At 43.1% G+C, this 25,007-nt stretch overlaps 1 protein-coding gene across 22 annotated transcripts in view; it reads right to left on the reverse strand.

Annotated features, from left to right (window-relative positions):
* The window catches only part of INPP4A (inositol polyphosphate-4-phosphatase type I A), a 119,997-nt gene extending 97,071 nt beyond the window's left edge, over positions 1 to 22,926 (reverse strand). For 7 of the 22 annotated variants that reach the window (XM_021412744.1, XM_021412729.1, XM_021412774.1 and 4 more), the window contains exons 1-2: positions 22,852 to 22,925; positions 9,793 to 9,855 (exon numbers count right to left, since the gene is read on the reverse strand). The gene's annotated coding sequence lies outside the window, so the exon portion shown is untranslated. Of the gene's footprint in view, positions 1 to 3,219; positions 3,244 to 9,792; positions 9,856 to 17,631; positions 17,794 to 22,368; positions 22,760 to 22,851 lie in introns of those variants that run through there. The other 15 variants (XM_021412738.1, XM_021412801.1, XM_021412794.1 and 12 more) reach the window with 8 other exon arrangements.

The raw sequence follows: 25,007 nt of genomic DNA on the forward strand, positions 1-25,007 counted from the left end.
ACCAGTAGGAGCCCAAGGTGGAAAATCTTATTAAAAATGTTGATAATGGAAAAGTATTTATTTCATTATTAAGCTAAATTCTGACATTCGGAACTTAATTGACTTCAGATCATTAGGGATTTTTCCCAAAACTAGGCCATGGAAAAACATTGGTATCTGTGCCGCTTAAAGGTATTTTTTGACATCTCTACCCTATGATTTTACATGGCCTTCATTCACTCCATGTCCCATCGTATGTATGGCATACATTCATTCACACATCATAGAGATGGGACAAGGAGAAACAGTTTTAAAGTAAAAAAGGGTAGCTTTAGGTTAGGCGTTAGGAGGAAATTCTACACTCATAGGGTGGTGATGTGCTGGTGCAGGCTGCCCAGAGAAGCTGTGGTGCCCCATCCCTGGAGGCACTCAAGGACAGGTTGGATGGGGCCCTGGGCAGCCTGAGCTGGTGGGGGGCAGCCCTGCCCACAGCAGAGGTTTGGGCTGGGTGGGCTTTGAGGTTCCTTCCAACCTAAGCTATTCTGTGATTCTATGATTCAGTTATTGAACAGATCCAAGTCACCAAACAATTCCACCTATGCTCAAAAATGACATGCATAGCTCTAGTGTATAGCTCAAATGCACCAACCTAAACTGGTAAGATGACTGACATCATGCTTTTACAGTAAAGTAAAAATATATTTTTGCCATTATCCTGCCTCCTCTTTCTACTTTTTCTAATTCTGTCTGTGCAGCTCTCTGGAATTGATGGCTGCTCCTACTCCTTGCCCCATGAGGCTTACAGTGGTCACAGAGCACTCGTTCTTCTGCCCTGCACCACTGTGAGCTGCAACTGCCCTGTTTTCCACTTTGAAAACCCAAAACAATGAAAGGTAAGGTTTTGCTCCTCCCAGATCCATTTTTTTTTCCCCTTCTTTTGTCAGTGTTGTTTCTCAAACAGAAACTTGTGCATCTGAGCCTCAGACTTTATTCTAGGGCTGCCTCACTTAATCTGTAATGATTTTATTTATTACTTGCCTGACATTATGCAAGAGTCTTGGGTTCTGAATCTTAATCTTTGATTAGCGCACTAAACATTATATGAGCTTTCTTTCTGTATAGTATTAAGTAATTTGGGGAGAATTCTTAGTTTTAGAAGGATGAAATCTGCTTTCCCATCATTAAAATCTTTTAAGGTTCTAATCAATGTAGAAGTATTTAAAGATCTATTTAATAAAGTACAGACACATTCTTAATAAGGTATGCTCCAAAATACATTCACTTTTGCAAGTTGAAGATTTCAAACACTAACAAAATAATTTCTTCATAAAGAAGACCTAATGAAAAGAGTTGAATACAAGTACAGATCAATGATACAAGTGTAAGCCAGCACAATCCATAAAGACAGGTAGAGTAAAAATATTTTATCGATTCATGCTATTTTGGACTACAGTAATTCTCTGTTAATTCCTCTTGGGAAAAAAAATCTCTCTGTGAAAGGGCTTCTGAAATAGAATACAGCACACTTCTCTTTGCTGATTATACCAAGATTAAATGGAGACACCAAGTTGAACAAAGATGTAGAAGACAAGAGTCCTTAATCTGCACCAGCTCTTCAGCACAGTCTGAAAAATGAACTTCTCTACCTAACACATGAATAGTCACTTATAGCTTCAGAACCATCCATTTTGCCTGAGCACTGACCTACCTATCAGTTAACTACTGCATAGCACTGCTTCACTGAGGAAGTCTCAAGTAAGGACAAATACTGGCACTAACTAGCAGTTTCCTCGAGTCCTATCCAGGCACAGCAGAGTACCACAACTGCGGGATCCAAACCCATAACTACGGATGGACTCTACACAAGCTGTAATTCCAGAGCAACAGCTGTGGTTAAGCTGGAAAAGGAAACTGACACATTAAATTAAAATTAAAGGAAGTCAAGTAAAAACTATCCTCACGCTGAACTTTCTTTTTACAGTAGATCCAAAAAAGGAGATGCAAGCAGTACCTGTTATAGAATCATGCAGTGTTCCTAAATAGCTTTTTTTCGTATTATTTTTTATTTTTTTAGAATTCAGTACAACAGCTTGGTCAAATGTTTTCAAAAGAACCTGACATTGTCAGCTGTCACATTAAAAAGCTTCATGTTTATTTTTATAATCTCTTATTTAGATAGCAGCAAATCAGTACAAGCCTTTTGTTGCTGTGGCGGTGGTAGCACGTTTCATCTACCCACTCTTTACCCCCTGCTCCTTCTGCCACAAATGTAATTGAGAGACCTGCCTGAAACATTTTACAAATAGTAACAAACTTTGCATGAAATTGGTAGCAATTATAGCTTTTATAAGAGAGGGAGAAAAAAAGAATTATTTCTTAACCCACACAAAAATTTCTCTACACTGGAAGGTAGCATATTTTTGGAATCTTGCTTGCTGTCTTTTGTTTTGTTTTTTAAAAGAATCTTTTTCAGCTTTATTACTCTGATGTTCCATGTCACTATGGACTAAAAACTTATGATCTAGGTACTAAAGAGAAGAAATATCTTGTCTATAGAGTTAAAATTTTAATGGAAAAGTCTCCCATTTAAAAATAATGAAAGAAAATTAGGAACTGCAGAAGTTGCATTAAACAAACAAAACTATTAATTCCTCCTAGTCACTAACCAGGAACAAAGGGATATTTAAGAAGATAAATTAAAAACTCATTCTTGAATAGTTGTCTAATGCTTCTGATCTCTTTAATAGGTTGAAAATTACTTTAACCCATGCATATCCATTAAATGCAATGTGGAGGTTGAACAGACCACATCAACAAGAGTCAGCAAACGTATCGAATTCTCCACTTCCTCAGAAACAAGGCAGCAAGAGCACAAGTCACAGCACAGAAGCAAAGCATGTGTCAGGAATCAGTATCTGAAAGCACTCACTTCCCCCCAAGAACCGCAGTGGGGCAGTTTGCTGGTGCCAACATGCCCCACCCAGGCTAAGCAAACAACAGAACCCACAGATAACCAGAAATGCCACAGAGACCTAAGTGCCAAAGTTTGAAAGGCAGAATATCCAGTAAAAGTAGAGCTCAAAATAAAATAGGGAAGCATTTGGTTGTGAGGTATGAGATGTTTTTAGAAGATGACAGGAAATGTCAGAGTTAGTGAATCGAGACTCTCAGCCAGGCAAAGATTGATGATAGCATCAAGAGCGAAGAGTAAGCAAAAAGAGCTCCGGTCAATATACCAACCTGTGAGCAGTTCCCAGAGTATGGCACTGAAAGGAGAGAAGTTACTGGCACTGTGGTGGTGCTAATGGCTGTGTTAGGGAGCTGGGGAGGCAGAAGGCAACCTAGTTCAGAGAGCACGGAACAGAAAGAAGATGGCAAACTGCACTGCAGGTCAAACCGCACAGTAAACATTACGATGAAGAAAGATCTCCAGGTAGATTCAGGAGAGGAGTGGTTGAAAGAGACACAGACACACATCTGTATGCTGCTCTGCTGACAGGCTGCTTGGAAGCCTAGACAAGAAAAAGAGATTCTTAAGGAAGCTCTGAAACAGTAAAGGCAAAGGCAGTTGAGCACAAATCATAGAATGTTTTGGGTTGGAAGAGACCTTTAAGATCATCTAGTTCCAACCTCCCTGCTATAGGCAGCGACACCTCCCTCTAGAACAGGTTGCTCACAACCCGATCCAGCCTGGCCTTAAATCATTAGGTAAGTTTTATAAAGGTGTTATTTGGCAAATATTTGGCCGCTGAAGCTGCAATACAGAGAAGCAAATGCTCCACAAGACCTGAACATGCTGAAGCTCAGTTACAGAGTGCACACGATACACTGAGCTTGGACATGGCCCTGGTTCCCCTTCTCCAAAACTCCTGGCCCTCTGGCTCATGACAGAAATACTCCTTTACAGTAATTCTAGTTCTCTCCAAGTGTTGCGCTGCTGACTGGCTCTACTGTTGTTTTCAGACCCATGAGGCACTGAGAGAAAAGCTGACAGGAGTAAGCTGTCAGAAGCTCTGGAAGAAGTGCTACACAGAGCCTCCACGGGACACTTTGCTGCACAGGCTAGTCCTGGAAAGGCACCACAGCAGCCCTGGTCTCTAATACTGCAGAAACCATGCAGCCACAGAGGAAGATAAAAACAGTGCTGCAAAGCTTAAGCCTCCCTTGATATTACCGACACCCTGAAATTTACATCACAGCTGCTTGAAGCAATTGCCTTTTGCTGTCCCCTTGAAGTCCATGCACTGCTTTTTATACTCTGAGTAGCAAATTGTGCTGGGCAAAAGCCAGCATTGAATTCTGCCTAACAGTTTGGGTGGAACAGAGATTATTTCAAGAAGGACCATGCATGAATGGCTGCTCTCCAGCCCCAGTCCTCTTCCTGATTTATTTTTGTTCTCTTCCCTGTTGAGTGAGCACCACCAGAAGGAGCTACCAAGTACAGAGCCTTCTTGAGGAGATGGATGACAAGCACTCAAAGAGAGAACTAACAGGACTGCTTTTGTTACATCTTTGTTTTGGAAAGTTTTGGGGGCTGCTCAACTCCCTTTTTCCTCAGAAATCTCAAACTCTTCATTTTTCTCACAGTGCAAAGAGCAGTGGAGGAAGGCGGGAAAAGACAGAGAGATGGATACATAATCATTATGATGGAATTCTCAGCCAGGGGCTGCCCAGTTTCTAAAAGCTGAAGGCAGTGACAGCTGAGGTATAGAACAAAGCTAGTTTAGACACAGCACTGTGGAGAATAAAGCATCAATCAGAGGAAAAATGGTTTTCAGCTCATGTAGCGCCCAACACACTCCAACTTGCACACCAAAGCAGATCAGCCCTAGTTTTATAAAATAGCCTAAAATTAATCCTAGCAAGAACACAAGCCGCCAGATAACACCCTTAGAATTCATTTTGGGAGAGCACAGAGAGCAGCTGGTGCAGAGAAGATGTCTCCAAGCTAATCTCTGAGATGCTGTCAAGTCCCACACTGCTCCTACCATCAGCTGCAAGCACAGATAGAAGACAATTGTGGAGAAGCCCGTTAGTCCTTTGGCTCTCAGGGTTCAAACTGAGGGGAGAGAAAACCACCTTAATAACAAACAATTTTCTTCTTCAGAAGAAAAAGACAGTAACATTTTTTCAGGTAAGTAGTTAAAACTGGTATGTCTTATTTTAGACAGTGATTAACCAGTCAAAAATCCAAAGAGCATTCAATCTTCCAGAAAATTTTTATCACGTTGCCACTTTGAAAAAAAAAAAAAAAAAAAAAAAGAAATAAAATCTATTTTTGCAGCATACAGACTGTCACTCGTGTACAAAATAAGGGTGAGACCTGCACACATGGGGTTGATTAAGGGTATTGGCCCATTTATGCACCACAATCAAGCACTTACCTTTCTTGAAAGGTAAAAACACAAAATCAGTCTCCTAGTTTCTTAGTTAGCTTGCTCCGTTTTGCCAAGTCTATCTGCCTTGTCACCATTCAAATGATTAAAACGCAGCTGCCACAAAATTGTGCAGACCTGATTACCTACCTGAAAGATATGCCTATGGGCTGGTGTCATTTTTGAAAGCAAAGGCAGGAATTGTTTTTTCCTGGCAGTTTTTAAGCAATGCAACTCTGTGCCAAAGCTCTCCTCCATAAGCTTGCTTAGGAAGGAGGACCAGGCAACCTGCAGCCCTAGAACTTCAGCCACAGGATCAGAAGAACCATCCAGCCCAGAGAAAAGCTACAACTTTTGCTGGTCTGCTGTGTGAAGAACAGACCCCAAAAGTCCTCCACGCAAATCAGCAATTCCTTGGAGTTCTCAAGTGGTTAGACCAAGTAAAGGTCCTAGGACAAACTTCATACACTAAAAATTGGTAGATACTGTTACAAATATCAGTCCAAGTACTGTCCTAACTTTTAACATTACTTTAGACAGACTGTGCCGGACATCAGCCTAGATTTTCCTCTATGTCAGAAGTACTAGTAACATACTGCTTTTTTTTTTTTTTTTTAATCTCATCAATGGATTTTTGTTTGTTCTTCTCCAGCATGATGGAAAAAGTGAGCTGCATCCCTTCCTAACAACAGCATTTTATTGTCAGAGACAACAGCAATGCGAGACATTTCCCTAAAAAGGCACAGACCTCTACTGTGCATCATCATACACCAGGCGCTCTCTACTCAATGACTCAACAGCCACAATGCCAACTCCCTCTAGTAATTCCTTTCAGTTTCACTGAAAAAATGCACAAGTATAAACTGTTTTTCCCTACAGTTGTAGGTAATTTCTTTAACAGAAGCTATTTAAAACACTGACTCCAGTCAGTAACTTCTTATTCTTCACTGATGTCAGTGGAGTCCTCCAGCACAGGAAAAGCACCAACATTTGACATTAAGCTGTTAATATGTAGGGTTGGGTGAAACACAGGAAGAATTCAGTTTCCCAAGGCAGAGTTTTGTGCCTGGGGATCTCAGAGCATAGCTGCCAGACAAAGACGAGAAATCCAATATGTGATGTCAGTTACAAGTGTCTCAAGTCTCCTGCAAAGTCGTACCCATCAGAAAACAGACAGGAAGCACTGATCAATAAATACGCACAGCTCTGGACTGCTTCACTTGTATGTGGCTGAAATACTCCTTTTAGCAATAAATAAAACGAATGCAAGAGAATCCATGGGGATGCAAGGCACACAAAAATGAGAAATTAACACATCCAGCACATCTGTTATCCACTTTCTGGTGTTTTTTCCACCAGATATAAGCAAAAGCGACCACAAAACCTGAGAACCTCTACTATAAAATATAGACTACTTAACAAATCCTTTTCAGCAACTATTTCATTGCTTCATGCTTAATACCGCAAAATGACTTTAAATATCTTAGTGACACAAATCTAAAACATTAAGAAGGAAAAAAATATTTAACTTCACAGAGGTCTCAGGATCCTCTGGCTATAGCCAGCCATCCCCAGCTGACATCTGTCAGTGTTTTACAGCCCAGCTTGCTGCCAGCTTGTGCTTATCATCCCCACAACCCTTCACCAGAAAGAACTCAAAGCCACTGACATGCCATGCAATTTCTCACCTCTTTGCTACAAGTCTCCCTAACATGGTTACCTGCAGAGGGCTAAGCAAGTTGGTTGAAGCCCAGCTAGTGCTGGTTACACCTGAAAAACCTGCAAGAAACCCAACGTGAGTCAGCCCTTCCCTCCCACCCCAGCAGGCACAGGCAACTGGGTCACGGCCCAGACAAACAGGAGGGCACAGACATCCTTGACAAAAACAGCAATGCTGTGCAAACAAGCACATCCTGTTTTAGCTGGTTTCCAACAGTTACCTGAAAACCTCTTTACCTTACCTACTGCACTTTACTACCACTCTTGTATTTTCTCTTCCAATGAATGGTTTCTCAGGTCCAAAGGTCCATGAGCAGAAAGGAGATGCTGATGTTAAAGCAGGGGCTTTCTATTCCCCAACACAGCTACATGCAGACACCCCAGCTCTCACCCACAAGAGCTACACTCTTCAGACTTGTTGATGAACCTCAATAAGATGCAATTTTGGTATAAACTAAGCTATTCCCCCCCAGTCTAAAAGCAAAGAGCTACAGGTTCCAGCATTACCTTTTTCTATTTATTGCTTATTATTGTGCCTAATGTTAGCTTGCCCAGTTTAAACTTCTCAAGGAAATACACTCCAGGAGAAAAGAACAGCTCTGTTAAAAATTATTTTCAGCGGTTCACCAGGATGATTTTTAGTTTCATGCCCATCATAAGAAAGAAATACATTTATAATCGTGAACAACCTCTTCTCTGTCTGCTCATATGATCAATTACAAATTATTTCACTCCCCCTCAGCCTATTTTACTTTATAAACTTGTACCTTTGTAAGAACAGCTACTACACAGTAAAACTATCCAGATGAGAAATTCAGGTAAAATACAAATTCTGCAATACAATACCTCACTATATTTAAAATGAAGGTGTGCAAGCGGCATGATTTTGTACCATTCAGAACTGCAGAGGTCTAAATCCAAACTCCAAGGGTCAGACATTCACTCCGTATTTTCATAGACTGCCTGGTTTTAGAGCTAAAAATGCAAAGCTACAGGAACGTTGTTTAATAAAGTGAGAAGGTGGCCTCTACAACAGCGGACATCTAGCTCACCTAAAACTACATGAGTGGAGATGACCAGACTTTCTGGTCTAATTGCCTCTAACAGCCACAAGCAGTACCAACCACGGTAGGAAGTCAGTTGCAACAAACGTAACAATTGCTACAAAGACAAAATTATGAGGCTGTTGTGAATAACAGTACTTCTTCCTGCACTGCTTGCGTTTCCTCCTATCACAAATGTTTAAAGATGCCTTTTTCATCTCAGATCTCTACAAAACAAAAGTCTGATCCAGTACCCACTGACGTCAGAGGAAGAGACAAAGCAGACCATAAAGACAGGAAAATATCCAGGTTGTAAAAAGTCCGTTCTGACACACTTAGTGGGTAGCATTAGCAGTCCGTAACGACAACACGGGCTAAGATGAAAGACTCCTGAACTTGAGAGCTGGCAGACATTGTAAGCAAAGATGAAGCATGTTTTTATGTGGTCTTCATTCTCCATGTGCTTACCATCATTAACTCTATGCACACACTGTGAACCATTTATGCTCCAGCAACAAAACGGGACTTGAAATTCTTCTTTAAAAAATAAACGCTTCGAAAAATATTGGAAGAAAAATAACATCACTCTGTCTTCTTCTACCTACAGCTTCTGGTCTGTTGTCCTTCCTTACCCAAATACGCGCTCTGTTCAGCCATAAAGCCAATTGTAGGAGATCATACACATACATAATTCACATGGATATGCAAGCTCACGTATTTATAAATGTGCCTCATCCAGAGATGTGTATACAACTATTTCTGAACAAAATCCCATCTACTGATGTCTCATTTATTTGCTGTCTTTGTAGCCATAGCCAAAAATTAATAACACTGTGTACCCAGAACTTTCTTAAGTACGTCTGTCATTATTAGGTTAAGTTGAAAGAGAACAGTAGCCAAGAAGTCAAAAGAAAAAGAAAAACCATAATATTTTGATTGGCTTTCTCATTGTTTTTGGAGAACTGCACACTGTACATGATACAGCTACCAACCGTTTTCCGTGTCACTGAAATTAAAAGCCAATTTCAAGGACAGCTACTATGTTGCTCAGCAAATAAATTATTTATTTATTTAAAAAATGTATTTGTCATGAGTTACCTCCCTTATCACAGTTGATTTAAATTTTTCAAGTAGTAAGACAATTCTCTGTATTAAAGCTCGCATGCACATTGCAAGGGAAAAACCAAAACACTTTTTCCAAAGCAGGGCCACTACTGATCGCACTATGCGATAATCAGCAAGTGCCACATACCTCATACCCCTGTGTAAACTCAAATTTACATTAAAAACATACATCTCAAACTCGGACCCCAGTTCCATTCAATCGCCACAAAGAGTGAGGTGACTAAAAACACCTGGCGTAACGAGCCAAGAGACCCACAGCCCATCCACAGCAGAAGCTCAGATGAGGACCAAGGGAAGTGCTGAGCCCAGTACCACGCTGCTTTCCTTACGAAGCTGATGAGTCCCCTTCTGCACTGCCAGAGGTGCCAGCCCAGGTCCTGCCCACACATTCCAAACAGTGGCTGCTTCAGACAAAACCAGGGGCAGTGAAGGAGAGGTGGTCAAGACTTGTACCAGTCAATCCACGACATCGCTCCAAAGCCCAAAGAACTACTGCAATGCTTCTGCTTATTTTTATCATTGGAATGTTCTAAAAAGACTAAAACTCTTACCAGTCACTGAAAGCACAGGGCCTTGTGTGTCACTCTGCTACGAGCTGTGTCACATTTTTCCTCCTACGATGCAAGAAGTTAAAAATAGACATGAGAACCCAAAAATATCAAATGAGTTTTGTGGGACTTGTTTTCCTTACTTAAAAAGGGAGGGACATCTAAAGCAAAAGAAAGTTAAAAAAAATAAATAAATAAAAGGCCCACCACAAAACAAACAAAACCCTGGTAACCCTACTGCAATACACTTCATTACATCTAGAATTATCTAAGGGGAAAAAAAAAGATCTGAACAAATTTAGGATGTGAAAGAAGTCCAGAGTTCTTACAGAATGCCAAAATAAAAACACACAAAAATATAGAACTGTCTTAAAGTCAGAGTACAAAATGTGTGCTTGCTTTACTTAGATACCTTTATTGCATGCAATAGACACTCACATCTATTAACTGAGTTTGAGAATAGATTTATTCCCTTCTTCTCTGGAATCTATAATCATTTGGAAGAAATCAACACAGAAACTGACCACCTAAGAGATGTTGTTGCCCATGTTTGGTCTGAACTGGTTTGCTTTTCCTTCATCAAGAAAACATCCCAAGCTCAAACATACGTTGCTAAAATGTATTTTTATATAAACTCCAGAAACTGTTTTTCTTGAATATTTTGTTTTCACAATCTTCAAAGTAAAAGAAAATCTGAAAGCACAGGCACCAAAAACCAAATATTCAAGAAATTTCTAAAAATATCTGTGAAAACGATAGCTTAAATCATGTTCCAAAATCTGGAGCATACAAGAATTTGGAAGGTGAGTGGTATCATAGTTACAGATATTGAAACTTTGGCACGTAAATGTACAGTTTTGTTTCTAACAACAGGACTGTTAGGTATCAGAAGAGTGAAATGTTAAACAAAATCCTAGAAAACGTATGTCTGCACGTAAGAAAGTGATTGCTATTCTAAATTCCCTGACAAAATACAAAAAGAAAAATAAGCAATGCATCAATGCCACTAAAAGTAAAACATTATATCATTCCTCCTACATCTTGAACACAGGTCCAGCAAAAAATACAGCATTTTCTTCACAAAAATATTTTCAAGTAGATTTAAATACAGGCTATTGCTCTTTCCTGTTTCTTATTTAAGTGGTAAGTAGAAATAGACTGCTTTAAAAGTAGAAGCATTCAATCCAAGCAGAAGACAAGTGCTTCATATTCTTCAAACAGAGCTCTTAGTCTGAATACCAGAAAAACGTTTAATCTCTTTGCTCAGTTAAGCTTGTACGTTTAAGAAATGTTTTTGGATAGGAGCTTAGAAAATGAATGATCTTTTTAATGTTTGCATGAAACCAAGGTGATCTAAACAAAGAGCCCTTTTTTCTTTGTAGGTGTCTTTTTTTCCATTAAAAATGGGCCTTCCAGTTCAAGACCCGCAGTGTGAAGGAAAATATGCTGCTGTTGCTCAAACTTTATAAGCTATTTGTTTAAGACTTAATTCCTCAGAGTTGTCAAAACGCAACCCTTCAGAAATTCAAAGCTTAAAAAGAAAAAAAAAATAAGACATTCAGCACTGTAGTGCTCAGAGAGATCTGGTTTGCATCTGTGATACTGGCACAAAAGCCTTCTGCAATGGACAATTCTCACCAGCCTAAAAACAACCACAGCAGCAAGACCCCCGTGGTGTCCCCCAAGATAGTCATCATGGAGATAACTCTGCAAGTTTGAATGTCCTTGCAGACCATGAAATCATAGAATGGTTTGGGTTGGAGGGGACCTCCAAGTCCACCCAGCCCCAACCCCTGCCATGGGCAGGGCTGCCCCCCGTCAGCTCAGGCTGCCCAGGGCCCCATCCAATCTGGCCTTGAGCACCTCCGGGGATGGGGCACCACAGCTTCTCCGGGCAGCCTGTGCCAGCGCCTCGTTTTGATTTATTTATTCTTTTTTTTTTATCCAGATGGCCATTTTGATTTCAGTTTGGCATCAAAGATGTCTGCTAAAAATGGGTCAGCTACACCACAGCAGTTCCTCCTCTGTCCGGCACCATCCCCTTTGTGTAAGAAGTATTTCATAAAATCCGATCTTGACAACCACCGTGAATGACTCACCAAAGCACCATTACTAATCCGGGATTTCTGCCATCATTTTTCAGTCAAGACCGATTAAAGCGATTTGGCAATACTGAAAACATAATTCAGCATCTCTGGCACTGTTTAGAAAACTGTGATCACAGCTTCGCATGTATTAAGGCTGGTGGCCATCTGCAAAATTTCATGCTGATGCATCCAACAAACATATATTCAGCCAACCATGTGAACCGTGGGTGAAAAAGAGGGGTGGAAAAAGCAGAAGGTAAGATCCAACGGAGTATGATTAAGCAAATACCCTGTTGCAGAGCAGCCACAGCTCTGGCATTAACTAGGAACTTTGTGCAATGCTGTCTCACATGCTACATGCGGAATTTCTAACTCCAAAATATATTAACAAATTTTAAAAACAAGAGTTACATTAAAAATACAGACAATAGATTTTGATGCATCACACCTTCAAAGGATAACTATGTACATGCATTTCCAAACTGTAACAATGTCACCACAGCCCCTCCCCTTCCTCCTTCATTTCAGCTTGTCCTGAATTCGGTAGTCCAACAGCACGAGCGGAGCCACGTTGCTTCAAGCATTTCTCCGGCACCGAGAAATGAAAGTAGGGTACAAAGTTAATTAACAGTGCCATATTAAAAGCTGTGGTATCAGCAAAGTGACAGTGCAGACAGCAGCAGATTCTCTGTGACTCTTTACTAGAGAGTTTGTCTCCACTTCTGTCTGAAAGCCAACGTCTAGTGCAATGAATATGGAAATTCAGCTAAAGCCTGGCGGTTGAGCTGCCGTCAGCAACAGACATCAGATTCAAGCAGATGGAAAAGAAAATCTCCAGCTCCAACAGGTAGAGACCGCTGCTGCTGCGCGGAGCTGCACCTTCACTAGGAGGGTTTGTAACACAGTTAGCAGATCCTTTCCAAAGGAAAAGTAGGCCAGTCAGCCTGAGACAGTGCAAACTAATGACAGTATCACCTCCCAGTGCACTGCACGCCGCTTTCATCATCCACTACCATCCAGTAAAAGTCACCTTTGTGGAGATATTGCGCATCTCCCGCTCCAGCTCTGCACCCCTCCTGTTTCTCCAAGGAGGGGACTGCTCCCTTCTACTCATCCTACACATGTTGCTCATTACGTGCATCATTTCAAGGAATTCCACACTGGCTGTCGCTGCCAGTGACTCTTCTCTTCTTGGGTCTAACCCTATCTCTCACCTCCACCCCTGTTAGCACAAAAGCCCAGATGTTGCACAGGAATCAAGTGTCCTATATGTGCAATGTCAGGCACGGGTCTCAGTACAGAAATATCACGTTCAAATTTGAATGTGACAAAAGAGGAGGGCTCTGAGTGAGGACTTTCTGAGCACCTGAAGGCCAGTGGGCCAGAATATCGAGTCAGAACTTGATATGGCAGTTTCTTAGTATAAAATCTGGGCCAGAGCAGGACAGGTGCTTGTAAGGCAAAACGGCTTTAGCTGGGCTGTCACAAGAAGAGATAGGTCACCATCTGTATCAGTATTCTGGTAACTGTAAGCACACGCTATATACATATGCACAGGTGCAGTCTTTCTCTCAGAATCTTCCTCAAATGTTGAGAACATTCAAATGAATGCCCCAAGCCATGTAAACAATAACAACAAAATGAACTTCCTCAACCATAAAGAGAAAACACTGCCTTGACTTCCTTCAGTCCGAAGTCCTCAAGCATCTCCCCATCACCTTGCTCAGAGCACCTGCTCTCAGCCTCATGCAATGTGCCATTGAGGAGAAAATCAGGCCTACACTCAGATTACTTCCAACCACACATACCACAAGAGGAAAGCACAAAATGTATCCTGCACCATTATATCCACTCGTTCCTGCCTGCAAACAATAACCTCAGGCAAGTACAAAACACTTTGGATTCAGTAGGACCCCTTTACATCTAATATGTTGTGGTACTTGGAGCGACCTGACAGAAAGGACCATGGGCCAATGTTTCAGTAACACAAAGTTCCAGCTTCAACACAGAGCGGCCACGAGAGTTTTACCTTAAAAAGCATCCTAACAAAGCATCTGGTCAGAAATAAAAAGCTTCTCGTTTGGACGGAGACAGGAGAAGTCGCTGTGCATCCTGGAGCTGTTGGAAATGGGGAAGATGAGATCATAATTGCAGATTACCAACAATAGGTAAACCTGCAGCTCCCTTAGTGCCAACAGCCTGGTGAAGACACCGTCACTTAATCAACCATGGTTTTATTTTTAAATCTTCTAACTTCCTCCCTGGAACTTAACTCTATTTGCACATTCCTCTTTGCCCACAGGATAACCATAACTAAGTTTTTATATTGGTAATCACCACCACTAAAATCAAAGCATAAAAACCAGAATATTTTAGGACAGCTTTGCCAAGTATAACGTTCCTTCTATATGCACTATCTGCAATTAATTGTTTTCTTTGATTTAGGTACCTGCCAAAGCCAGTGTGGTAACCTCATGTTTTGCTTTGGGGCTTTCTTTTTTCCCTGTTGTATTTTAGGAGGCAGATGCTGAAAGTACAGCAAATTCTCATCATTTAAAAAGCCTACGTTTCCTCCGTAATAGAACTTCCTACTCAGTGCGTTGAAGGTTTCAAACATAATTTTAGTATTTAAAAATTTTACTGCATGGAAGGCTGCTTCTCCTTTCATTTTCTTTTTGAGAAATATAAATCTCCCAGTTTTTAGACTTCTGCATGCTCTCACTTACTGACTGCTAATTCTACCACAGTTCCCTCAGAGCTCACAGATCCACTTCCATAGGGTTTTTTTTTCCTCTTTTCTTCTTTTTCAAGTCTTGCTTCTTGCAATTGTGCAAGTTACACATGATCTTTGATGATAATTCTAGAGAATCTTGCATTAACTTCTTCCCATCAACTACATCACAAAAATAATGACAGATAAATGACATTCTCCCTGACTTCCCTACAAATTAATTTCCAAGTATTTTAAAGTCTGCTTCCCTACAACTCATACATATGGGCTTTCCTTTTCCTAATCCTGTCCAACTTCCCCACACAGCTTACACCTCTCAACTTGTGCCTTCTGTTCAGGTTTCTCTCTTTCCACCTTCGTGGTTCTACTATTTCAGACAGTCTCAGTTCTAGTCAACTCCTAATCCATAAGCGTAACTGCAGTGTATTCAGGAAAAAGGGGTCATTAAAAAATATATTAAAAAAACAAACACGTTTCCTTCTACTTGAAAAGAATAGAATTTATTTTCTCTTTTATTCCCTTGTTCTTGACACTTTATAGGTGAACTGAGAGCTCCGCTCCTTCCACAGCCACACATTACCTTTCCTAGAGACACATGCCTCCGTGGGCTCCCCAGTCTAGCCAGTAAACAATAAAGCAAAAGAGGACAAACATACAGGTGGATTTTTACTGCCTCTTACCTCCTCCAACCCTTAGATGCCACAGTTTAAGGCAGACCAACTGTCTGCAAGCACTGATTTGCAAATCTCAGTAGCAGTGCCCAGATGTAGATCACCAGGGTACGCTGTGCTCTCAGAACGTTGGCAAGCCTTTGGGAACGTCTTTATCATGACAGGAGAGAGGGAGGGTCACCACGCTATGGGTAGCTATGGGAGAAGCCCCACAGTAAACATTTCTCATGAAGTACCTGGCTCAAAACCTCCAGTTCAAAAACTATCTAGCTCCTTTCTGCTGCTCTGCAGCAGACGTGACAAACTGGGCAGGTTTGTATTTTACTAATTCTTCACTTTCTAAAGGCTCCAGGTAAATACAGTACATATAGATACTGATGGCATCCTGTGCGTAATTTTGCACCGTGAGTCCCTTAGACAATGGCCACACACAATTACACAAGTTCAGATGTATTTAGAAGCTGAAACAAAGGTAGCTTTTGCCCATCCTCACAGCCACGGTATGGAAGACGGTTATCTAGTGATAACTTTTCTAATGCTAACTTCTAGGCCAAACAGTCTTGCTCATGTATGAAAGAGTGCAGGAGACTGTTGTCCTGCCTCCTTCACACAACAGCAGATATCCCAGGAGCAAACAAGTTCTGGGGACTTTAATACTCCAAAGGATAAGATGAAAGTGAGCTAACAATACATCACTCTACTGTTCCAAGAGTAAGAACTAGCACGTTACTTACTGAATTTTAACACACATCAACTCTGCGGCAACGGGAATCAGGGGGAAACGGTGTTCATGTGTCTTCAGAGCAACAGAGAGGAAACAGATACTGGCATATTCCAATGCCAGGTTTTTAGCCTCTGCAACATCTGCGTGAGACAAGACATTTACCTAACAACAAAGCACTGGAAGTTTTTGCTGCTCTTCCTGCAAAAGGAAAAGCTTGTTATAAAAAGCACTGAGACACAGCCAAAGCCTTGCAATCCATTCCCCACTAATTACCCCCTATGTGCCTGCTTCCCGCTAGGACTGAAGAGCAGTGTTTCTAGGGCAGCACTATAAGGCTCTCCATACCCAGCAGCTATTCTAACTGCCTCCATTCCACCTCCATCCCAGGGCAGCATTATGCTGCTGAGAAGCAACAGCATTTGATAACTTCCAATGGCTTTATTCGCATTCTAAGAGCCCCTTTTTAGCAGCATGCTCACTTTACCTAACAGATTTCAATACAACTGCTCATTCCACGTTCGAGCCTGCAGGGCGCTGAAGTTCCCTGATTCTGACGCTACCTGGACATACATCTCTCCACTGTAACAGGCCTGCTTTCGCTATACAACAGAGCTGCTCAATATTTATGTAGGCACGATCATTCAATATATTAATTAGATATTTCATCTGAAATGTTCTCGAAGTTCAATAGAGACACATGATTTCATTGCAGATTTGCTCTCTATAGGAGCTTTAATGCAGATTTCTTGATAGGCTGTATTTTGTTGCGTGGTCTTTTTACAGAGTATATAATCTTCTGGTCATAAAAGATTGCTTGCTCTCAGCCAGGAAGCCTCTTGGGAACACAGAGCTGTAATCTACCACTAATACATAAAGTACAGAACATTTCAGACATCATGACGCAGAAGTTGCAAACAAAGATAGAAAGGTACATGAGAAACTGATGCAGGATTAGCATGGCCTGTTCCACTTCCACATCCAGCCCAAGGGAATCAGTAAACTCAGACCTCATGGTGGAAACCTGTCTTGGACACTGCTACCATAGTCATTAGCTACCAGAAATAAGTTCTCATTGATACTTCTTGGAAAGTGATCATTTTACTAAAATATAGACTGGGTCAAACCAACAGGAAAACAACAACAACAAAAAATTATTTTGGGGTAATCTGTTCCTTCCAAGAGCAACATACTGTAGAAAAGATTCCATCAGAGCACATTCAATTTTCTCAAGTATTTCTTCAGGTTTTCTCAAACTATGAAAGCGACCATACATTTTGAGTTAGTGCTCAAGAAATGCTTCATCACTATTTGGGAAAACTCCATTGCCTGGGGGGAGAAACCGAGGGAGTAGTTTCGGTGTATGTCAAAGCAAAGATGTACTTCCACATTTCCACCATGCTTACCAGAAGTGGAAGAGCAGGAAAGTCTTTGTTTACATTGAAAATGGTTCCTTGCTACATAGAATTTTCCATATTTCCTTAAGGACAAGTCATTCAGATGCTATCACTATACCAATATTTGTTTAAAAACCTCTTACAGGTCACTGCATGTCAACGTTATGCTGTTTTGTCACTGCAAAATAGCTGAGATACACAGGTTCTTGGTTTGTAAAGCACTTCTTTATCTTACCTCAGGAGGAGAGGAGCACCTGGAAGGTGTGACCGGTGGCACGACCATCTAACTACAGCTGCTCCACACCACTTCCCACAAAATTTCTTTTTTCAGTTGTTTACATTTCCCCAAAGTGTGTGCTCAGAACTTTTTCGCGGTGAGTGTTTGCCTCAGGCTGATCTGTAAAAAGTACTCATTAATTTCAGCTAAAACAGCTCGGCAGCTGCCAAGAATAAAGGCTAACAGAAAAACGTGTTTTGCATAAATTAAAAAAAAAAAAGGCAATCTTTTCTTTCTATCCTAATGCTTTAAAAAGTCACAGTAAACACAGATGACAGTAGAGATTTACTCACAACTGAAATCTCCACAGATGCTCCCCCCCAAAAAAAGCATTCAATTTCCACAGCTGACCAAAGTGGATACGCACTGTCCTACAGGCTCAAGCTCGAGGGATTGAGAAAACATTTCCCTTTAATAATCACGCCACGCCAGTTTGGAACATTGGACACTGCCAACAGAGCCTGTATTTGTAAAGACATGCCTAAGGGAAAAAGAGAGAAACATCAAATCCAAAAGCAGGGGAAAATATGGTCAGACTAAAGGAGCAAGGGAAGAAGAGTGATACTGGCAAAGCTGGCTTAAAAACATGAAGGTGGCAAAAAAACAGGACTGTGGTCTGAGGGTATAAAGCTAGAAATCACTTGGCTGGGAGGAATCATTGCAATTAAGAGTTGGGAACTGACAGGTAGAGACGGAACGAAGAGATGGGACAAGGAGCATAAGGTCAGGAACTGAGAGGGTCTGCCTAAGCTCACAAGGAAAAAAAAAAAAAAAAAGACAGCTAGGGGAGAGATATTGGACACAGACTTCAAGTGAGGGCTGGCCTTGCTCAGCAGAAAGAATAAAACTAGAATATCAACTAGCCTGGGGCATCCAGCATGAGGTATACAGGCTTCAGCTTTGGAAATAAATAGTCTTTCACAGAATATATGGAGGAACAGCTAGGAAGACTTAACCAATTCCATAAAACTGGAAGAAAAAAGTTCTTCAGTCAGGCACTCAAAAAAATGATTGGTCAAAGAACTGATTAATGGCAAAAGGAAAATTTTTAAAGAGTTGCCTTGTACTGAATGGGACTTCTGAGGAGTGGTAGACTTGTGTCCCCAGCCTCTGGAGGGACACAGGCTCAACCAGAAGACAAGCTTGTTGTCCTCTTCCTTCAGTCCCTTGCCCTTCTCACCATAGAACCTCACTCAAACCCAGAAATGTTAGACAGTCCAGCCACACTTTGGGAGCTTAAGCAGAGCTCTTCTCTAATGTTCATCAGAAAATCTCAAGGATTGAGTACTTCTAGAAATACATGACTGAACAGCAGAACAAGTTCCTGAGCCCACAGCGTTTTAAGGAAATGCTGTATATTCTAAGAACTGCTACCAGAGTTAACACTGCACTAATACTTATCACTTTGTCATAAGAAAGTATCAGAAAAATAGCACAAAGAGCTTGGCAAGCTCTTCCGGTGACTGAAGATATTACCATGCTGCTGTTAAACTTTACTGCCTCCCAAGCAAAGTCAACGGACCAGATCAAGCGAGCACTCTTCAGAAATATCAAACCAGTAGTTTAAATTAAGCCACTGAACTTTGCACTGAAGTTGTCAAAGAACAGGCACAAGTGTCTGTCCACCTGTTCGGCTGTGGAATGTAGAAAGTATGTACAGGATCGGAAGAACTGTTACTGCCAGGAAAAATGCAGCAAAATGCACAGAGAAATCCAGGGAGGTAAGGAAAAAAAAAATTAGAGGCTTAGCAAACTAAGGAAAACTATTCCCTTAACATGGGTCATCATAGAGAAAAGGTAGAAAAAGAACTGGAAAAAGAACAGACGGGACTCCAAACGAGCATTTCTGAGACACCTACCATAAAGCCATTTTTCCACTCTGAAGTCTTTATTCTAACTCTCAAAGGCTGGATGGTCCTTGGAAAAATCTTTCATAGGCTGCAAAGGTTTAATGCTTGAAATAAACACAAACCAGAATCAGAGGAAGACGCAATGCATAGTGCTAGTGTTAAGCAAGCACTGTGCTTTCCCCAGCACAACAGATTTAACAGCAGAGAATGAGGGGAAGAAAAAATTCTCAGCAGATCTGGTCCCTTCCACTGCTGGTCATAATTTCCTTAGAGACTTGTTCTACTCATTCCAAGGTGAAATTCCAAGCATCCAATTCTTTATAAGCACATTTAATTTGCTCATACTTGCTTCTGCAGCTGGAAGCAAGCTACCAAGAGCTCAGTGACACGGGAGGGTACCGCCAGATGAAGCAGCTACCCAAGGATACAGTTGGCATGGACCTTTCTGTCCTATAAAGACAGAAGGCTGTGTGTGTCCAGAGCCATTCATAAACACAGTTATTTTCCGTAGAAACCTATGCAGCTTACTAGGCTGAAGTTAACGTATCTTGCCAACAAAGAGCCCAAGGCAGCAAAGTGAAGCATGCTGTTTCCAAAGATGTGCAATGCCTGTACATTTATACTAACGCCCTCTCCGCTTTCTCCTTCACTTTTCCCCTCTATCTCTGTGCTCCTTTTCTCCACACTGAGTTAACCCCTCCACAAAATCTGCTCTGCCTGCAACAAATGGGAAGAACAGAGCTGCATTTAGGGAACATCAGCTCACACACAACAGGCTTCTCTGTCAGCAAGACAGAGCAGCAGGCCACAAACACGATGCAGGCCTGCCAGAGAAATACACCATGGAAGAGCTCATAATCTCATGAGTGGGCCGGGTCCACACGCAACAACTCAAGAATGCAAATGTCTTTCTTCTCAGTGTACTCTGCTGATTGCATACAAAGCCTGAATAAGAGCTCGCTTTCATTGAGTAAAGACACATGTTCACAAACCTCAGCTGCACAGAAATCCTCTGTCATGTATCATAAGGCACACAGAAAATCTCCTTCATCTAAGATCAAGACTGAAGATAGAGGGAAAGACAATGTTACTTTCCCAAATTTCATCAATATGGCTTTAGTTAAGTTAGTACCAAGGTATGTCCTTCAATTTCCACTCTTATTGTTTACTGCATATTAGGAAATAACATCATAAATCCAAAAAATTCACACTTGGCAGATGTACAGCCAACCAGCAACAGCCTTCTTCCTGAGCAAACGTACTTCACTGCAGGTTTTACATAGTGTTTTCAAGAAGTGCTAACAAATGTCAGCAGAGCCGGCACCTCCCTTTCCTTTGTGAGAGAGAAGCAGCTGGCTTGGTGGCCTGGGAGAAGCAGAAGCACAACATCCACCTGTGCTGGTTGATGCAACGCAGCTAACCCCAGCTTCTGAAATTGGGAAAGCAGCAGCAGCCACCAGGTAAGGGACTGGGAGTTTGCATTCTGCGATCTCAAGCACACCTCCCTCACCACAAACCACCAAAGCCAGTTATGATTCCACTGCCCCCCTGTGCAGCCGAGGCACACACCTTCATCTCAATCATTTCTTCAACTTACAAATGTCCCTTTCCTTTTCCTCATTTCATTCGGCCCGCACTTTCTTCTCAACCAGCTTTCCCCCAGTGGTTGTTCAGGTTTGCCCTGGCAGCAGAGCCTGCTTCCAATCCATGGTTACAATTTCATTGCAGCAAGCAGAGCACTCAGAGGAAAAGATCACTGGAAGCAAAGGAAGGAAAGCAAGAAGTGGCAGTGAAGTGGAAAAGAGGATGTGAAACTTCCTCTGTATCTGAAGGCTAGGAGAATCTGGTAAAGAACTTATCATATTTGCTTAAACAGCAATGTGTATGACAAACACATCTGGGGCTATGCCTATCTACCTGATCGATGTGGATGACATAAACACAACCCAAAGCTTCCTTCTTCCAAGGCCAACAGCATTTTTCAACATTTCTGCAAATGATGTCAGTTTAGGATTTAGGTGGATAATCAACAATAGGGAGGAAATTCCGTTTGTCAGAAAAGAAACAGGAAAGGAAGCGACAGGCAGAAGCAAAGAGCGGAGCTCTGGGCCACACTGTCTACAGTACTTGATCCACTGCCTCTCTGCAGGTAGAGGTTTCAAGCCCCATCTCCAAGCAACACCCAGGAAAGAAATGGGGAAGGATTTCCAATAAAGTAATCTACAAAGGTATTCTTACATTCTAACTTCACATTTGGGTACTAGCAGTCAGATAATTAAAATTCCCTGTAACAACGCACACGCCAGAAGCCTGAATTCACCTTAACAGTCACTTCACTTCAGAAGTGAATTTATTCCCTTTAGTACAGCACCTGCATTGCCAGACTGGACTTGAATGGGTTTAGGAGACGGCGGATGACATCCAACCTTCAGTACTCCTGAGACCTAAAGACCAAAAATTCTACTGCCTCAGCAGGGCAGGCTTCTTACTCTAGCCAAAACTCAAGGAAAATCTACAAGAGATAGCTGATGCCTTCTGCCTCAGCTGACAGCAAGCAGGACAGAAGCAGAGAAGTTTTTGCAGAGGTTTGATCGCTGAGATTCCAAACTTGGCAGCAGATGGGAAGCGCCAGACTTCTAAATTAAGAATACTGAATTTTAAATTTGCACAAAAATGATGTCTGCCTGCCCCCTGACCCCATGTGTTCCCACCTAGCACCTGCAGCAAGAGTCTGAGAGACAAGGGAACGAATTACAAAGACAGCACATTCCCTTTGAGGGCTCTCCATGTTCCTAGACGCAGCTCACTAAATCAAACCTTCAGACGCAGAAAAAAGAAAACCAACCTCGGTAAGTCGTTTTAACGAGATCTTCTGAAACAAGCATTATCGTGCTGTCGTTTCTCAAGGGGAAACGGATCATCCTGTTGCCAGGACGACAGGGTTGTGCAAGCTCATCTCCCTCGCTTTGCAGTTTGAGGGCATCCAAACACACCGGAGCCTCTGCTTCTGTTGCTCAAAGCGCAACCCAGGCAGAGACTCCCCGCTCGCTCTCCGGGCCGGCACTGCTGCAGGAAGCACACACGGTACGGGCCCGCAGACGGAGCGCAGCCGTCAGCACGGGGACACGCCGCCGCCAGCACGGGGACACGCCGCCGCCCGGTTCTCCCGCTGCTCCGCTAAAGCCACGAGAAAGGGCGAGCCCGCGGCCCGGCAGCAAGGCGCCGTGGCGGCTCCCTCCCGCCACAACCGACCCCCAACGGCCGCCACGCGGGTGCGGTCCCCCACTCTGCCCCGGCCTCCCCTCAGGGCCCGGAGCCCCGCACTCACCTCCGCAGCACCGCGGCCCGACGCACACCGCGCCCGCCTGTGACGGCAACGGGAGCGGCCGCCGCGCTCCGCCCCTCCAGCCGGCCCGGCCCCCTGCGGGCCCCCGCTCCGCGCTGATGGAAGGCGGGCGGCGGCCGGGGTGTTCTTTCTGCTCACCCGCTCGTTCTTCCTTCGTCATCTTCGAGCGGAGGGATCCGCAGGCAAGCATACAAACAAATAAATAAAGCAGCCCCGCGTAACGGGCAGGAATGGCGGAGCCAAGGGGCAGCCCTCCTGGGCTTCTCCCCACAGGTACCACGGCCCACGCAGGAGGGGCAGTGACGGGGCGACCAGCTAGGCACGCTCCGGTGTGCACAGCCCCGCCAACATGGCTGCAGCGTGAGCCGCACAGGGAGGGCTGCTGCCAGCCCTGAGCTGGGTCACCCCAGCATCGCTCTGGGACATCTGTTTCAATCTGCTGCTTGCAGCTGCCTGGTGCTGGAAGCCGTCAGCCTGAGGCCTCTGTACAATCTGAATATGGATGAAGAGCCCAGAGACACAGGCTGCATTTTTCCTTTTTCCTTTCACATGTCAGTTGTGAAGATCAATTTTCAGCTAGGTGACAGGATAGACCCAAGTCCTTCTGTAGCTATAGACCTATCAGTCTCACCTCGGTGCCAGGGAAGGTTATGGAACAGATAATCTCAGGAGGCATCATGGATCAATTAAAGGTCAACCAGGAGATCAGGCCCAGTCAGCATGGGTTCATGAATGGTAGATTTCGTTCTATGATATGGTGACCCGCTTAGTAGATGAAGGTAAGGCTGTCGATATGGTCTACCCAGACTTCAGTAAAGCCTTTGACACTGTCCCCCACAGCATCCTTGTGGAGAAGCTGGCTGCCCATGGTTTGGATGGGCATACGCTCTGCTGGGTGAAACACTGGCTGGATGGCTGGGCCCAGAGAGTTGTGGTCAATGGAGTTAAATCCAGTTGGCGGCCAGTCACGAGTGGTGTACCGCAGGGCTTGGTACTGGGGCCTCTTCTATTCAGCATCTTTATCAATGATCTTGAGGGGATTGAGTGTACCCTCAGTAAGTTTGCAGATGACACCAAGTTGGGAGGGTGGGTTGATCTGCCAGAGGGTAGAAAGGCACTACAGAGGGACCTGGATAGACTGGAATGATGGGCTGAGGTAAACCATATGCATTTCAATAGGGCCAAGTGTCAGGTCCTGCATTTTGGTCACAACAACCCCAAGCAACCCTACAGGCTTGGGGAGGAGGGGCTGGAAAGCTGCCTGACAGAAAGGGACCTTGGTGTGCTGATGGACAGTCGGCTGAATATGAGCCAGCAGTGTGCCCAGGTGGCCGAGAAGGCCAGAGGCATCCTGGCTTGGATCAGGAACGGTGTGGTGAGCAGGACTAGGGAAGTCATCCTGCCCCTGTACTCGGCACTGGTGAGGCCCCACCTTGAGTACTGTGTTCAGTTTTGGGCACCTCAGTACAGAAAGGACACTGAGGTGCTGGAGCAGGTCCAAAGAAGGGCAACAAGGCTTGTGAAGGGCTTGGAGAATATGCCCTATGAGGAGAGATTAAAGGAACTGGGGCTGTTTAGTCTGGGGAAGAGGAGGCTGAGGGGAGACATCATTGCTCTCTTCAAATACCTGAAAGGTGATTGCAGTGAGAGTGGGGTTCGTCTCTTCTCACTGGTGACAGGACAAGAGGAAATGGCCTTCAAGTTGTGCCAGGGGCGGTTTAGGTTGGATATCAGGAAAAACTTCTTTCCAGAAAGGGCTGTTAAGCACTGGAACAGGCTCCCCAGGGAGGTGGTTGAGTCACCATCCCTGAATGTGTTTAAAAACCGTTTTGATGTGGTGCTCGGGGACATGATTTAGTGGTGGGTTGTTAGAGTTAGGGTCGTATGGTTAGGTTGAGGTTGAATTTAATGATCTTGAAGGTCTTTTCCAACCTGAGTAATTCTATGATTCTATGTTTCTGAGGGACAGTGCTTATAAAGGAGGGCTTACTTTCAATGCCTAGTCAAACATATGTGATTTTTAACACTTATGTTTGGTCATAGTTTAGAACAAAGCTAATGAACCACGTCTAACTAGCAAAACTCAAAACCTAATTGCCAGAGGAGGGAGACTTCCAGAGCATTGCCCTGGGTCTGTT

Source organism: Numida meleagris, chromosome 1, assembly GCF_002078875.1.
Source record: "Numida meleagris isolate 19003 breed g44 Domestic line chromosome 1, NumMel1.0, whole genome shotgun sequence".
In the NCBI taxonomy this organism is placed as follows: Eukaryota; Metazoa; Chordata; class Aves; order Galliformes; family Numididae; genus Numida; species Numida meleagris.